Source organism: Pezoporus occidentalis, unplaced genomic scaffold, assembly GCF_034315485.1.
Source record: "Pezoporus occidentalis ecotype Australia unplaced genomic scaffold, CSIRO_AGI_Poc_V1 ctg39, whole genome shotgun sequence".
NCBI lineage: Eukaryota > Metazoa > Chordata > Aves > Psittaciformes > Psittacidae > Pezoporus > Pezoporus occidentalis.
This window is the reverse complement of record NW_026915713.1, coordinates 6,443,203-6,461,321: the sequence shown is the minus strand read 5'-3', so window position 1 is coordinate 6,461,321 and position 18,119 is coordinate 6,443,203. Positions and strand designations below refer to the sequence as shown.

Genomic DNA, 18,119 nt, shown 5'->3' with positions numbered 1-18,119 from the left:
ATGAGGAATTTACTTGCCCACACATGAAGGAGCAGCACCAGATGGGTTAATCCTGCTATAGCAGCCTCACCACTGTCATGTGCCTGGTTTCATCAATGTCTAATGAAATCAATACTGACACTATTTCAGCAAGGGCAATACCAGTTTCAGAGGTTTGTCTTCACCACAGTAGCACTGGATGAATATTCTACAGAAAAAAATTGTGGGTCACCTAAAGTGATGTTAGTTAACAGCAGTTGTACATTCTTCATAGTTTAATAGATCCTACTTGTTTATATCATGTTATTTTAGTTGCAATATTTCTTGTGTTTTATGTGGTTCCTTTTTAATGTGCAGTTGCTCTCTTTTTCTGTGATAAGGGTTTTTATTACCTTTTCTAAAATGCTTCTTCTTGCCTGACTTGACTAGAAGATAGTTGCTTCACTGTAAGGTGATTCCCCCCAAGAAGCACCTATCCTACTGCAGATACTTAATTTAAACAAAAAAAAATGTTCACATCTCCATACCTATCTTTTGTGATTGAGTGCAAAGAAGGTAAAAAGATTAACGAATTAAGGACAAATTTTTGATGTGTAAATTAAATGTGTTGTGACAGTGTGGAGCATGATTTGCTACTCAATGTGCATTACAGAAATCTATATATTGGCTCTCCATTTTTCTTCCAGGGGTTTGAAATGAAACTTCCTGAAATACATATATTTGTTAGTGTATTCATGTTAATAGACCAAGGCTTCAGCTGAACTTCGAATAAGAAAGGAAAATCATGCCAAAACTCAAGAACAAAAATGGCAAAGTATAACCAGCTTTTCTTTTTTGCTGAACTGCAACTGGCTTACATTGATGAAACAAATATATTTACCAAATAATTTCCACTAAAACATTTTTGGCAAAAGTTGTTCCTCATAAGCAGCTGATAATTGAATTAAGTCTTGAATTGTTTAGTATAAAAATCTTCAAATATTTTTCTATATACCCAAATTTCTGAAAGTTTAGTAAAAACTGCTATCATGAAAGGGCTGTTCAGTATTTGTTAGGTTTGACCTGTTTGGAACATAAAGGTAGGCTTTGAGAATGCACTTTGTTAACATCTAAAAACGGATAGGAAATTCATCTTTACTTAGTATAGTGTTAAAAAGTATACCTAAAGCTAAGTATTTGTTTCAGTTCACTGAAATAAACAAAAGTTACTTTCCAAGAATTCAGTAAGTCCTCAAGCACTATAAAAACTGATGACTTTTCATTGTTCAATGAATTTAGTCAAAGGGTTTTTCACAGGAGAATTAAAATGAAGCTCTGTGATATTTTAATGGAATATAGTACATAGGTCAATGTGCAATGAAAAACAAATTATATCACACAGCCACTAATGTGCCAATGCAGTAGGATGCAGTGCAGCATAGCTCCATTCCAGCAAAATAGTGTTTGAGGCTATTAAGTCAGCCTTTTCACAGACACACAGTCCATTGACTAGATCACACCCAGTATCCAACTGAACTTGCTTGGAGGTAGTTTAGGTAGTTTGAAACAGTGCCAATGTGAGCAGCAAAGAGTAGCTTTAAAAGGCACATTGCTCAGCAAGTGGTCCTCTGCTCTGGTCTTTGTCTCATGCTTTAGAAGGATACTGTTTGGGAATAGTTAATTAAACCAGGGAAAAAGCTGAACTCATTAGCCGTTCATACTTCAGTAGCTTAAGGCATTCTAACGATCAGAGAGAAAATAACACATGATATGTATTAAGTATGATTTACATTCAGTGGTGTGTGGGGGGATGTAACACAATCCTCAGGTAGCTTCACAAACCTTCAAGAAATTTCTCAAGTGGTCAGCTCTGCCTCTGCATTTAGATGTTAGAAATTGCTGCAGACAGCTCTGCTTTCTTTTGGAGTCTAACCTCTTTGCACATTTATAGGATCAATCTTTAATAGATGGATGCAATCCATTCACTGAATTATGTATCCTAGTTCACCTAGGGGTAGATTCAAATCTGCATGGTGCTCTCAACATTCTTTATTTTGCATCTGAATTTTGAATCCATGATTTATTTGAAAGATGTGTAGACATGAGCAGACAGATCCTTATTATTTGACTATTATACTAACTAGGGAGATTCATGTGTATTGTTTATTTCACCATCATACAGAATAATTTACATTCTAAAAAAAAATAATAAAAAATTGTGTTCTTCAATCACTTATTGGAGATCATAAGAAATCAGCAATAATATTTAACAATGCAGAATTCTTTGTATAAATCTTATCACTGAAGAATCTCATCCCCAAAACACTGCAGAGTTACTGCTTTGCCTGGAAATACCATTCTCAGCCAACTCCTTTGGTTTTGGACTCAGTTCTGCAAGGTAAAAAGCACTTTAATCAACCAAGTACTCAAGACAAAGTCAACTGTAAGTATACAAAGAATAACACTGATCTAGGAGGAGGAAAGCAGATGAGGTCAGCCTGCTTGTGAGCTGAAAAACTCAATGCATCTGAGAGATACGGGAAAAGCATTAGAACTTACAGATGCTTGGAGGAAAAAAGTATGCAGTGGTTTGATAGAAAAAAATCAGAGAAATTCCTTCCTATTGCAGCATCATTGTTTTTCTTCTACAGATCTTTTCAATTGCTCACTGAAAATCAATGGACAAGAAACAAAAAATAATGCCCTCATTCTTTCCTAAGGTTATACTTCACGCTAAGGGAAAAGTCAAAGTCCTCAAAAAATGGTTTTAAGTAAATGCAAAAGTGAATGCTTTCGTTTTTCAGTAAAATGCTGAGATCTGCTACATCCTCATGTTGCATGCAGTGCTTGAGATGCTCTCAGTAAAACTGCATTTAGCATTTGTGTCTGTCCAGAGGCAGAAACAGAAATTAAAACATGTAATCTAGGACAGTTAAATTTGCATGAACTAACCATTAAAGCAAAGAATGCATTCATAGGGATTTATTTTTATGTGTTTTTCAGAAGCATGGTAGTGCACAGTCTTTTTTTTATTAAATTGTCAAAACTATTACCAGGATATGCAGAACTTAAATTTATAAATTAAGACTTTAAGACTTTGTTGGTTAATTTGTTGTGCTAGGAACAAGACTCAGAAATTCTTATATTATTAGAAAACTATTTCAGCTTCAGAAATTGCATTACATCAGAAACTGAATAAGTATCCATGTTTGTATGACCTGATTTTCCGGCATTTATGGAAACCACAAATGTATAATAAAAAAAGTAATTAAGCTGCTTTGCAAGAAATGTAATGTCTAAATAAGTGTTGAGAATGCCTTTCCAGTAAATCTTTTTAGAAATTTTTAGTTATACTATTACTGTTCTATCTGATAACATATGTCCTGGGTTCAGCAGTAGCAGTCATGTTTTTTTTTTTTTTCCTTTGTGTTAGCTGGTGCAGTGCTGTGTTTTGACTTCCAGCCTGAGAACAGTGTTGGTGAAGTCGATGTTTTCAGTTGTTGTTAAGTGATGTTTACCCTGATCAAGGACTCTGTGAGGCTCATGCTCTACCAGGGAGGAGGGGAAGCCGGGAGGAAGCAGAGACCGGGGGCGCCTGACCCGGGCTAGCCAGGGAGGTATTCCATACCACAGCACGTCATGCCCGGGGTGGGGGGTGACTGGGAGTTACCCGGAAGGACACGGGTTTCTGGGTGGAACTCGTTTTTTTGGCCGGTGGTATCGTATTCTCTTCCCTTGTTATTTTTCCCTTATCATTGTTGTAGTTGATAGTAGCGGTGGTGATTTGTGTTGTACATTGGTTGCTGGACTGTTCTTGTCTCAACCCGTGGGAGTTGCACTTTTTCTCTATCCTCCTCCCCGTTCCTCCAGGAGTGGGGAAGGGGAGAACCCCGGCGGGGGGGGGGGGGGACGGGGGGACACGGACCTCGATTGTTGTCAGCTCGGCACCACTCACTGGGAGTGAGTGAACAAGTTACCTGACTGGGTTTAAACCACGACAGCATAGTCAACAGCAAAGAATATATGACAATAACTGTGAAAAAAAAACAATCTTCCATATTAATTTCTGAAAGAATTCCAAAACCTTATTTAGAATTAGCTAAATATTAAGGTACTCACAACCAATTTGGGTTCTTTTAAAAATCTTTCTTATTACAGAAACTGATCACAAAATATATATTTCATACAAGTTGAGATCTAGTTTTCAGTACTGAGCCTACAAGTAAACTGTAAACTGATTTCAGAAAAGCTAAATATATAGGTTAACTTATTGATTGTTCAAGCATAACACAGCAGAGTACTTGATTTTGAAAACTGTTCCAGGATTAAGTCATTCACAAAAGCAGCCTTCTTTATTCTTTCATTTTCTACCAACAGGTATTTGAAGAAGACAGTTTTTATCATTGGAAAAGGAAGATTTGTCAAGGAGTTATTAGAGGTACATTTTGGTTGGATTTATTACATTAAAATATTGGTAAATATAATAATAATATTTTGTATTTCTTACCTGGTGTCCAAGGTATTGTCCATCTAGTCTATTTTCCATGTGATCTCATCTCCTTCAGGCCATCATGGTATGGCTAACACTTCTGACAGCTGAGTGAGATCAGGAGGGCTGTCATCTTCAACTTCACTTCAAGAGGTGTTGAAAACTTCAGTGCCACAGTGACAGTTATTTGAAGCAGCCATCAGATAGTTATGAATCTTTCTCTTGGAGAAGGAAAATGTAGCTAGACCTAACTCTTTGGTTTAAATGTAAGTTTTCTGACTTTGATTCCCTCCTGACTTCCTTTCCAGCTCAGAGACACTCGTGAGTTGATGCTGTTAACCCAGAAAGTGTCATTTCACTTAGGCCTAGGAAAAGCTTATAAAATGTGATAAATTAGTACAGTTTGCACAGGTTGTCCTCCTGGTCTAGCTCCGGCAAAGCCTGGTAAGTTTATATCTATCTTCTCTGATATAGACTTCAACCATTTAGGCTTTTAAGGATGCATAGAACCACACAGGTTATTCATGGCAATTCCCCACAGTTATTTCCTTTCCGATTTTGCCTAAATTAAATACATACCTGCATACGTATGGGCAAAATGTCATCACCATTTCTTATGGTCTGTGTTTACAGGGAACAGCCATCTTCACTAATAATTAAAGCATATATAAGATGTGTGTCTGGTCAATAGAAGAATATTAGGTCTCTCGGACAGTGTCCCAAGAGTCATAGTATGAACTTTTGCTATGAGACATATAGTGAACAGCATCTTTTAACAAAACTACTTCTCGACTCTACTAAATTAGCTTTTTTTATTAAATAAAAATAATCAATATTGTTGTTCAATAATGGCATTTATTCATGGAATAAAGGATTGTAGAGATGAAGAAAGCATTTTCATATTTTAAGAAGATAATATTATGTTATAAAATTTAATGTTTTATTATAAAATATAAAAATCTTAAAATTATTTTTTTACAGTTTTAGACAATTTTTTTATAAGAATTGGGTTTTCCTTTCCCACTAGTGGTTACAGTCTTTAAAGTAGTTCAGTGTGATTTATCAGCGGCCTGGTGAAGGTGTACACAGGTATGTAATTTTACTAAATGTGGGAAAGATGATAAGGTAAGAGATTCTCTGCACTTTTTTTCTTTAACATATGATGAAATACTGAATAAAGTTTTCATCACTTTCCAGGGACACCCTTAAAAAACCTGTCAATGTTTTTACTACTGTTGATAAAATTAGGTTAACATCTTTTGACAGCACTTGCAAAACAATAACATTTCATTCACATGTAGCTTGAAATTTTCCTTTGAAATATGAGACATTTTGAATTACATTCCTTTCTTTTTTTTTTCTGTCTTTTCAAATTTATTGGGTAGAAATGAAAGAAAAAAAAACCAGAAGAATGACACTCCAAACATGTGCATGTGTGCACAACAAGGCTTGTGCAGTCATGGCAATACGTGTAAAATCTGATTTGTGAAAAAACAAAAGATGAGATGCATGATGGACAGGTTTTGGGTTTGTCTCTTACCTGTGCTATGGTCCTTCAAAAAGGTGGAGGTGGTTTGTAGGAAAAATGATTACTCTTTGTCTTCTGCTGGCTGGTAAATTCTTGGACAAGGAAGGAATTGAAATGGCAGTTCAGACTGGTGTTACCTGGAAACAGGAGTTTCCTGGAAAACCAAATGATGGCACAGAAAGAAAACAGTCAAGGAGAAAAAAACAGTAAAGGTATATCAGACTAAAAGACATCTGAAAGGGCAGGCCTGAGAGGTGACAAAAAGAGGTAGTTTTTCCCTAGGGAAACAAAAAATGAGTGTGGGGTTTATTGCAGCCTGGAATTACTGGAGTAAGACCAAGCCTGATAGACAAGACGCAGCAGGTAGGGAGAAGTGGAAGACTGTTGTTTTGTTATGTCTTACTCACTCTCAGTTTCCTCTGTTCTAAATTATCTGCTTTGTAGCTAATCTTCAGTTAAAACATACCTGAGTTTTTGACATGCACTTTTCAGAAAAAGAGCTGAAATCTCTGACAGTCCTGTGGCCTCAGAAATACATAAGCAATGTCATAGAATCATAGAATCATAGAATAGTTAGGGTTGGAAAGGACCTTAGAGATCAGCAAGTTCGAACCCCCCTGTCATGGGCAGGGACACCTCACACTAAACCATATCACCCAAGGCCTCATCCAACCTGGTCTTGAACACTGCCAGGGATGGAGCATTCACAACCTCCCTGGGCAACCTATTCCAGTGCGTCACCACCCTAACAGGAAAGAATTTCCCTCTTATATCCAATCTAAACTTCCCCTATTTAAGTTTTAAGCCATTACCCCTTGTCCTATCACTACAGTCCCTAATGAAGAGTCCCTCCCCAGCATCCTTATAGGCCCCTTTCAGATACTGGAAGGCTGCTATGAGGTCTCCACGCAGCCTTCTCTTCTCCAGGCTGAACAGCCCCAACTTCCTCATCCTGTCTTCATACGGGAGGTGCTCCAGTCCCCTGATCATTCTCATGGCCCTTCTCTGGACTTGTTCCAACAGTTCCATGTCCTTTTTATGTTGAGGACACCAGAACTGCACACAATACTCCAAGTGAGGTCACACAAGAGCAGAGTAGAGGGGCAGGATCACCTCCTTCAACCTGCTGGTCATGCTCCTTTTGATGCAGCCCAGGATACGGTTGGCTTTCTGGGCTGCAAGCACACACTGCCTGCTCCTGTTCATTTTCTCACTGACCAACACCCCCAAGTCTTTCTCCACAGGGCTGCTCTGAATCTCTTCTCTGCCCAACCTGTGCCTGGGAATGCTCCGACCCAGGTGTAGGACCTTGCACTTGTCATGGTTAAACTTCATGAGGTTGGCATCAGCCCAGGACTTGGGTGGTTTGGTCAGAGCCTTTGCCAGTGAAGACCGAGGCAAAGAAGTCTTTGAGAACCTCAGCCTTCTCCAAATCCTGGGTAGTCAGTTCTCCCGAGAGCTTCCTGAGGGGGCCTATGTTCTCCCTTTTCTGTTTTTTTATTTGCTATGCACCTGTAGAATCCATTCCTGTTATCCCTAGTATCCTTAGCCAAGTTTAATTCTAACTGGGCCTTAGCTTTCCTAACCCTGTCCCTAGCTTCCCAGACAACTTCGCTGTATTCTTCCCAGGCCGCCTGTCCTTGCTTCCACCTTTTATAAGCCTCTTATTTCATCTGAATTTTCCTCAGGAGCTCCTTATCCACCCAAGGAGGTCTCCTGGCCCTCCTGCTGCACTTCCTTCTGGTTGGGATGCAACACTCCTGAGCTTGTAGCAGGTCATCCTTGAATATCAACCAACAGTCTTGGGCCCCCCTGCCCTCTAGGGCTATATCCCATGGAACCTTACTAAGCAGGTTCCTGAAGAGGCCAAAGTCTGCTCTTTTGAAGTCCAGGGCAACGAGCTTGCTGCATGCTCTTCTCACTGTCCTGAGGATCTCAAATTCAAGCATCTCGTGATCGCTGCATCCAAGGCTGCCCTGGAGCATCACATTTCCAACGAGCCCTTCCCTGTTGGTGAGCACGAGGTCAAGCATGGCACCTCTCCTTGTCACATTCTCTATTACTTGCAGAAGGAAGTTGTCTTCTACACAATCGAGGAACCTCCTGGATTGCTTGTGCTGGGCCGTCCTTCCAACCGATGTCAGGGTGGTTGAAGTCCCCCATGAGAACAAGGGCCTGTGAGCGTGAGGCTTTTCCTGTCTGTCTACAGAGTGCTTCATCCGGAGGTTCTCCTTGATCAGGTGGTCTGTAACAGGTCCCCACAGTAATGTCTCCCATAGCTATATTCCCTTTAACCCTGACCCACAAACTCTCTGTTAACTGCTCACCTGTCCCCAGACAGAGTTCCATACTCTGCAGCCTATCCCTAACATAAAGGGCAACACCTCCTCCCCTCCATCTGCCAGGCCTGCCTTTTCTAAATAGCCTGTAACCTTCCATTCCAACACTCCAGTCATAGGAGCCATCCCACCATGTTTCTGTGATGCCTAGTATATCATACCCCCGTAGAGGTGCACACATCCCTAATTCCTCTTGTTTGTTCCCCGTACTATGGGTGTTTGTACAGAGGCATCCGAGCAGAGCTCCAAATGAAGCCGGCTCCTCGGCTGGAGTGGCTGCATTATCCCTACATTGATCCGAGCATTTATTATCGGTGCTAGCAACTGACTGGGTGTGTTGGGATGTCCATGACTTTCATGCTAGAATCACCTAGATGTGCAGAGCTGTGTGCATCTCTGTACACAAACACATCCATAATCGTGGAAGGTTTAGCAATAAAATGGGTTGGACAAAGACATTTGTCTTTGAACATAAAATATCAGTGTTAGGGTTTTTTTTCCATTTTTAACACATTGTTTTCACATTTGGGTTATTTTTATTTGTTTGTTTGTTTTTTCACTCTATCTTTTGAAAAAAAAATATTGAAAAGTTAGGAGTATGGTCACAAGGTAATATTGTAATAGGCATTTAGTGATCCAAGAGTAAATCATGAGATCCAAGGATCCAAGTTCATGTTCTACCTCATTCAATCATTCAGCATGATTGAGAAGTTCCATCATGTATTGATTCATGAATCTTTGAACCTCCTTTTAGGACTGTCATGGTTTAACCCCTGCTGGTAACTAATCAGTACACAGCTGCTCACTCAGTCTTAACCCCAGCAGGATGGGAGAAAGAGATTCAAAGGGTAAAAGTGATAAAAATTGTGGGTTGAGATAAGAACATTTTAATAATTGAAATAATAATAACAACAACAAAAATTATAAAGTGTAATGAAGAGAAAAGTAACAAAGAAAGAGAACTACAACCCAAGAGAGACAATGATACAAATGACAAAAATTGCTTACCACCAAGTGACTTATGTCCAGACAGTCCCCAAGCAGTGGCCCCCTTAGACAACCTTGCCCTTAGTTTATTGCTGAGCATAACATCATATGCTATGGAATACCCTTTGGATCAGTTAGAGTTTGCTGTCCCAGCTCTGTCCCCTCCCAACTTTTTGTGCACTCCCAGACTCCTTACTCGTAGGGTGATGAGAGGAGCAGAAAAGGTCTTGACTCAATGTAAGCACTGCTCATCAGGAACTAAAATGTCTCTGAATTTTCAACACTGTTTCCAGCATAAATCCAAAATATGGTCCCATACTTGCTGCTGTGAAGAAAATCAACTCTACCACAGCCAAAACCAGCACGTTCTCGCCCCCCCCCCCCCCCCTTATTCTATACCATTTATGTCATGCTCAGGTCCCACACTATCCAATAGCCCAGCCAGATTATAGGGTTTAACACTGTAATGAGCAGCTTCCATTGCTCCTTACCTGGCCAGCAACAAGGGGTTCCTGCGATAGTAATGCCCATAACATGCAACTCAAATCATGGATTATTTTCATCCAGAATTAAATCACTTTGAGGTACACATTGGACTCCCACATCCTTCTGAGTTACTCACCAAGTGCACGCATGTCCTTGAGCAAAAAAAAAAGTCCCATTAATAGGTTCACCATTTTCTAAGGAAGAAATAACCTAGACTGTTTTTCCCAACAAGTTTCTTATATATACTTTAGGGATCTTACCTCCTTCCAAAGTGTGCTGGGGTTTAGTTTGGTCAGGACTAGGCTGACTGGCAGATCCTCCTCCAGTGTTAACTGGCCAAGTGGCTTCTGCTAAATGTGTATCCCAGTGTTGGAAAGTCCCATCACACATTGCTCTTTTAACAGTCTATTGTATCATTCAGTTTTCCTGAAGGCTTGTGCATGGTAGGGGATGTGATACACCCAGTCAATGCCAGGCTCTTTGGTGAAAGCGTTTATGAGATTGCTTGTGAAATGAATTCCATGGTCTGATTCAATTATTTCAGAGGCATCATGTCACCATAAAACTTGCTTTTCAAGGCCCAGGATAGATAGTATTCTGGGCAGTGGCATAGGGCACAGTGCATGTTTCCAGCCGTTCACTAGTTGCTTCCACCATTGTGAGCACATGCTGCTTCTCATGATGGGTTCATGGTAGTGTGATATAATCAGTCTGCCAGGCTTCACTATAATGGCATTTCAGCCATTGTGCTCTATACCAAAAAGTCTTTTGCCACTTAGCTTGTTTGATTATGGAGCTTGTTTGACATTCATAACCTGCACAATGATCATGTTCTGATGGAGCCTGAGACATATTCTTCAACTGCTTCTTAAGCTTAGACAAAACCAAAGCAATATTCCTAATAAATACCAATACAAGTATTGTATACCAAGAAGTCATTGAAACAAGGGAGAAAACATCACAAAATAAGGTAGAAAAGGTGCCATTCTGCATTTACTCTACAAAAAATCTCCTAGATGAAGTATAGTTGTTAATTGTCTCCATGATATGGTACCTGAAGTATAGTAATGGCTTCAGTACAGAGATATATGATATACAGATATGAGATTAAGCTCAAGGTCAGTGTTTCAATAACAAGTCTCCCAAGCAAAAGATCACTAATCACTACAGAGCAGAGTGAACTACAAAAGCCAAGACAGAATTTTAACATATACCACAAAAATAAAAAGAGCGTGGCACAGATCAGATAAAAGAATATGGAGAACAGATGAATAAATATTGTGACCCACAACTGTTAACAGATATAAATCCCTTCTAATACACTCTGTTCGATCTGTTATTATCTCAAACGCTTCCAGACCCACATTGGATGCACAACAGGACAGTTTTAGCTTTACCCCAGCCAACAACTGATCACCGCACATTCACTCACCACTGTTTCCAGAAAAATTTTAAAACATAGCCTCATCCTAGCTACTAAGAAGAAATTTAACTCTACCAGAGGCAAAAGCAGCACAACTATTATTTTATTTTTTAAAAAAAACTACTCAGAGGCTCAGTTTACCTGGGCAGCGAATGACGCATCTACCTTCCTCCTCTGCTTTTTTAAAAGCAGGAATCATCATGAATCTGATAAGCTGCTTGAATATCCTGCTACTCAATTAATTTTTCAACAAAAAAAACTGAGAAACTTCATAACTCCCTTTTGCTTTCTGGATATTTTTTTTTCTTTTTAATTACAGAGGTAATTTTTTGTGATTTAAAAATGAAGTTCTAACTTTTCCTTAGGAAACAAACTTCCAATAAGCATGTTCTTGCCTCACACTGCCTCTGTGCTTTGTTGCCTTTGTGTGCCTGGTTATAAACCCATTGGCATAAAACCCGTAATAGTGATATAAACCCATAGACAGAGAATTTACAAAAACGTTATATTCTTCAGATGACTTGAGAACTGGTTCCTGGGTAGAGAAACGGAACTCCACCTTTAGTGAAAGAATCAAGATACTGTTAGGAAGCCAGTCTTGTTCCACCGCTCACAAAATCGGTGGGGGGCAAATAACACAGTTAAAGCTGGATCTCTGTCCGTGGTGCTGATTTAAAGCTGTTCTGGTAAAAGGCGGCAAAAAATAAACAGCAAAGGGCAAAATAAATAAGCATATCTGATAATTTAATGGTATGCATGAGACAGAAAGGTAGTAAATGAACCAGATGTATTGAAATGTGACATATTTTCTTCTTTACTGACATTTTGGGTATGTAAATTTGCAGCAGAACATATTTTTTTTTTTTCCATTTCAATAATCTCAGTTATTCTCAACTCACCACAAAGGTTCAGATATTGTTCAGAAAGAATGCAGAAGAGGTAAATCCCCTTTTTGGGGAGGGTTTTTCATCAGGATAATCTGAAAACATTTTAGGAACTGCCTGGCACAAAATTAGAGAAGCCTAAACCCTGTTTGATAACGAAAGACAGAGAAAGAGGGAAGCTGTAATCTCAGACAGAAAAAAAAAAAAAAGAAAAAAGAAAACAAACACCCCACAAAAGTTAAAACAAACAAACAAGAAAGGAAAAACAAAGCAAAACAAAACAAAACACCACCACCACAAAAAAAAAACCATAAAATTTTTCAGACTCTTCTAAATACCACACCAATATTTTTGATGAGATCTATGGGCTGCTCAAGGATTCTCAGAAGGGTTTTAGATTTCTTTAGACATAAATACCTTGTCATAGATTTCACTGAAAGGTCGTGGGAGCTTGCAAACAAACACTCATAGTGAATTCATAATCGTGAATTCATAAAAGCTCACCCATTATAACATTTCTGAGACTTACTCTAAACTCAAAACTTGAAATACTTGCTGAAATATAAAATCTTCATCATTTACATATATTATTCTTTCTTTCTTTGTGATTTGGATTTCCTTCCTTTTTTTCAGAAGTAAGGGTATTTTTCATATGAATAAACTATGCAAACTGTGTCTTTAGAAGAAACACGTTCAGGAATGTTTGGTCAAAAATTATGCAGTTAGATATGCACAACATGATTTTTTAATAACATTAAATAAATTAGAACAGACTCTACAATTAAAGACAAAATTAAAAGACATTTATTCAGTTCAGAAGACACTTTTCCAAGAAATAAAACAAACCACCAAAAGGTTTTGAAGCAGAGCAATCATGAGGGAAAATGAATCATCATAAAATTATTTGGGTTGGAGGGGACCTTAAAGATCATCTAGTTCCAAACCCCCTGCCATGGGCAGAGACACCTTCCACTAGAACAGGTTGCTCAAAGCCCTCTCCAGCCTGGCCTTGAACACTGCCAGGGATGGGTCAGCCACAGCTTCTCTGGGAAACCTGTCCCAGGGTTCTCACCACCCTCATAGTGAAGATTTTTTCCTAAATATATAATCTAAATCTGTTCTCTTTCAGTTTAAAAACACTGCTCCTTGTCCTGTTATTACATGCCCTTGTAAAAAGTCCCTCTCCAGATTTCTTGTAGACCTCTTCAGGTACTAGAAGGCTGTTGTTAATTCGTAGAAAAACTAAGAACTCGCCAACAAAGTTGAAGTTGACAAGCAGGTATTCTTTATTGCAGCACTGGGAGACATGGGGGATAGCTCCTCTGAATGTGTCTCACTCAAGCACCAAACAAGCCATGATTGTATTGCATTTAATCATACATATTCATTACAGTGCATACATATTCATTAAGCTACTTATATATTGCATCATACTTCTAGGAAATTCTTCGTGCATGTGCACTAAAATGTGATAGTGGACTTTGGGGCTCCTGGTGGTCATTTCTTCATCATCTTCCTCTTCATCACTTTGTCCTTTGGCTGAACTTTGGAGTTGGCCAGTCATGTTTTCCGCTTCCCAGCTCCTTAGTTGGTTCTAACTGTTTTCTGTAAACATTAACTGAAGAGTTCTCTTCCTTATCATTGTTATAGAGTCCACCTGGGGTCCAGGTCGCTTAGTTACAGGCAAAAGGTTCATTCTATATACAATGAGCTATCCTTCATTCTGTCTTTCTTGTTCTTTCCCCATCCCACTGTAAGCTGTCCTTGCAGCCTTCTCTTCTCCAGGTTGAACAAGATCAGCTTCCTCAGACTGTCTTCATAGAAGAGGTGCTCCAGCCCTCTGATCATCTTCATGGCCCTCCTCTGGACTCACTCCAACAGGTCCATGTCGCTCTTGTTTTGGGTGCCCCAGAGCTGAACCCAGTACTCCAGGTGGAGTCTTACAAGAGCAGAGTAGAGGAAGAGGATCACGTCCCCAGACCTGCTGGTCATGTTCCTTTTGATGCAACCCAGGATACAGTTGGCTTTCTGGGCTATGAGAGCACACTGAAGCCAGCTCATGTTGAGCTTCTTGTCAACCAGCACCCCCAAGTCCTTCTCTTCAGGGCTGCTCTCAATCCCATTCTCTGTCCAACCTGTATCTGTGCTTGCTCACAAATAACTGCTTAGTACCTGGTGTTTGGTTTTAGTTTTGTTCCCCCACCCACATATTATATATTCCACTGAGGAGACCACTGAGTAGTGCAGACTTTCATGTTGCCAGGTTTTTTCATTTTTGGATTTCTAAATATTCTGATGATGGTTATCCATTAATATAAACATGAGTTTACTGATATTGGATTTATTTCTCTGAGTTCAGCACCATTCATGATAACCTCATGGGACTCCAGGACAACACCAATGGAAATCTGAAGAGGTAATTTTGGAAAATACATGTTCTGTTCCTCAGGAATGTCTTTTATGCAGCAGTTATCTGTTGCTGTGTCATTTGCTCTGACTCATTGCTGCATTATCTATCACCTTGTGATGTGGGAAGGCTGGGGTTTGAAACACACAGATGCACTTACTCTTTAAAATTCCAGTTTACGTAATCAAATGATACAGTAAAAGATAATCCTTTACATGTGGAAGCTGAGTTTGCAGTAGCAAAATGTGGTGAATGGCAAATCAAAAAGCAGAGCTATGTAAGATTTAGGGGTGGATCCAGCAGATAAGTAATGGCATTAGTTATGGGTGGCACTCTTAACCAGGGGAGAAAAGGCAGAGTAATTTGTCTCTGGCTTTCCTTTGTTGACATTCTTGTAGGAGCTGTAGCTGTCTCTCATACCTCTTATTAACTCCTTTGTGTTTTCACCACATTTAGGAAGATTTATCTATTCTGAATACATTTTCATTTTTGTCTTTCTTATGTCTCAAATCCAGCTATACCCTTTACAGTAGGTTGTATTCCTTCAGTGCCCAACAGTGAGCCTTTTCTGATTTCTGCTTATAATCCTGGTGCCATCTTGTGCCTGTATTTTTAAGACTTATGTTGTCAGGGCATAACATGAAGTACCTAAAAAACAATTGGGGTGTTGAGATGTGGAGAGGTACCCAGATCAGAGCTTTCCAATATATTTCTTCTTCCTCCTTAGCTGCCTTTTTACTCCATTGTTTCTCACCTCCTTGGTTACACCATGGCCTTGTTTTGCTAGGGTGGATTAAAGCTCTACTCATTAATCTCCATAAAATGATAACTAAGACAATATTCTTGATGTGCCAGATGTGCATTCAAGTTTCTTCAGATGCTGAAGAAGCTAGGGAACACTCTGTCCTCTGATACAGCTATATTAGTGTCAGACACACAAAAGGTGGGCATTGTTTCTTCTAGCAGAACTTGTGAGAAAAGGTAGCCATGGGTATAATTTATACTAGCCCAGTGGTTCTCCATACAGTCACTTGATCAGATCCTGAAAAGTCTTACAGAAAGAATTACCTGTATTTGTTCATATTAATTGTCTGGTTATGTATAAACAGATCCTCTGAGCATGCTTTATTTAACTGCTGTCCAAGTACGTAGCTAGACAGCTTTTGATATAATGCAAGAAAACATAGAAGTCTGATTTTATGTATTGCTAACACAGATCTAAACTTCATCAATATTATAATTCAGGCAATATGTATACACTTTCATGTTTGCTATGTATATCAACTCATATGACTGCAGCACAGTATTTTTTATTCAGGAAGTCAACAGCTGTAGCTCTGCTAGGGCATATTCAGTAAATTATAAGACAAAAATTGTGTGCACTGTTTTGCCCATCTTCTGAAAAGGCTCTGTTTTCTCAGGGTGCAATACTACTTGACTCCTGACTACTTAATGTTATCATTGTGAAACTCTCTATGGTCAGTGATGCAGCTTATCTACTACTACCACAAACATAACAGCTGAGTACTTACTGATAATAACATTCTCAGATTTCAAAAACCAGTAACAACAATCACATTTAGATTATATACATCACTGAATATGCATAAAACTGACAAGTTGCATTTCCAAAATGAGCAATACAAAGCCTATTATAAATGCAATAGCTTTCAAAATAAAGGAAAACACATTTTCACTGATATTCTCAAAAATCTTCCCCCAAAATGTCAAATTCAGGAAACAATAGAATTTTTTTTAATGGTTTATAAGATTTGATGTGAAAATCATGCTATGTCATTGACAAAATATTCAATATGTTAAAATCATGTTTGATATGCTGTCTTTTTTTTTGTTTGTTTGTTTTAATAATGATAGCTATAAAATGAAATAGTGCACCAAACTCACAAAATAGAATGAAATTCAGAATAAGGAATTTAGTAATGAGGATGAACATCAGTCCATCAGTGCATTAGGCTAGCTAATAGCAGAAGATAATGATTCACTTGCATAAAAAATGAACTGGGTTCTAAAACTAAAATTTAATCTTTTAAACACTGGTTAATATTATCACAGCCACATCCACAGCCACATATCACAGCCACATATCACAAAGTCCCACTTCTGGGACTTTTAATTGTCTGATTTAAATTAAATGCTTTTGCCAGCTCTTGTTACCACCCAATTAATTTTCAAAACCAATTAAGATAAAAATCACCCATAATAATATCATACTTATTATTAAACCTATAACTTTGCCAATCTCATTTACCATTTTTGACCTAGCATTAATGAGTCCTGATTAGCGGTGAGCATAGACTCTAAGTTTTGTGTCTGTGAATTGTTGATGCATTTGGAAAAATATTTCCTCTTTAATTGGATATTGGTTTTGCAGAGGTCAGTAGTTTACAATTAATAATTCATTTGACATGTGTAACTTGGTTTTAGGCTAACATGATATCTGCAGACAAATCACGGTTTCCTAAAACTACCAATTGAATGTGTGCAAGATAATTTCTTTTGACTTTTGAGTTCTACAGGACAGAATGGATGGAAATAAAGATATTTACTGTTGGTTCAATAAATTTTTCTGTTTCTTGACTGGAAGATTGCACAAGAATATTTGGTGTCAGTTTGAAGTCCTAGTGTTGCAAAAGCTTTTGTGAATACTGAATGGTCATAATGCTCTCATTCCCAGTCCCCGTGGAAACAGTGTAATTCGTACTTATTTTCTGGAAGCCTGCTTTTTGCAAGCTCTTGTTGCAAAACCTCAAATGCTTGTAACCAGTGAGTTACAAGCTACAAGTAAGGGAACCTGCAAATATGCATAAAATGGAAACACTTAAAATGAGAACTAATTGCGTGTGGAAATAGTTCCTATTTTTTTTCCAAACTTAGCAAAGCTTCTGCTCTATATTTGTACTCAATCCACAGTCTTAGTCTATTTCTAATAATTCTCCTGTAAAGTTTAACTTCACTTTCCATTACAATTAGACTGTCACATTTGTGTATGATAAAACATGACATTAAACAACAAGAAATTAATAACCCAGTGTCGTGGTTTAAACCCAGTCAGGTAGCTTGTTCACTCACTCCCAGTGAGTGGTGCCGAGCTGACAACAATCGAGGTCCGTGTCCGTCTCCGCCCCCCGCCTCCCCGCACCGGGGCTCTCCCCTTCCCCACTCCCGGAGGAACGGGTAGGAGGATAGAGAGAGTGCAACTCCTACGGGTTGAGACAAAAACAGTCCAGCAACAAATCACCACCGCTACTATCAGCTAAAACAATGATAAGGGAAAATAACAAGGGAAGAGAATACGATACCACCGGCCAAGAAAACGAGTTCCCCCCGGAAGCCCCTCTCCTTCCGGGTAACTCCCAGTTACCCCTCACCCCGGGCATGACGTGCTGTGGTATGGAATACCTCCCCGGCTAGCCTGGGTCAGGCGCCCCGTCTCTGCTTCCTCACAGCCTCCCCTCCTCCCTGGCAGAGCATGAGCCTCACAAAGTCCTTGGCCAAACCAAAATATCCTTGTTATCAGCTCTGTTCCCGAGCTGAAAGTCAAAACACTGCACTGCACCAGTTAACACAAAGGAAAAACATGACTGCTACTGCGGAACC

General features: G+C 39.0%; 1 long non-coding RNA gene across 1 annotated transcript; it reads right to left on the bottom strand.

Moving 5' to 3' along the window:
- Positions 1-1,049: 1,049 nt before the first annotated feature.
- On the bottom strand, positions 1,050-6,523 carry LOC134170819 (uncharacterized). The gene is made up of 4 exons (XR_009967387.1): positions 6,442-6,523; positions 5,988-6,129; positions 4,466-4,662; positions 1,050-2,349 (listed from the first exon to the last, which is right to left on the bottom strand). It is a non-coding gene; the product is annotated as an uncharacterized LOC134170819 (long non-coding RNA).
- Positions 6,524-18,119: the final 11,596 nt, after the last annotated feature.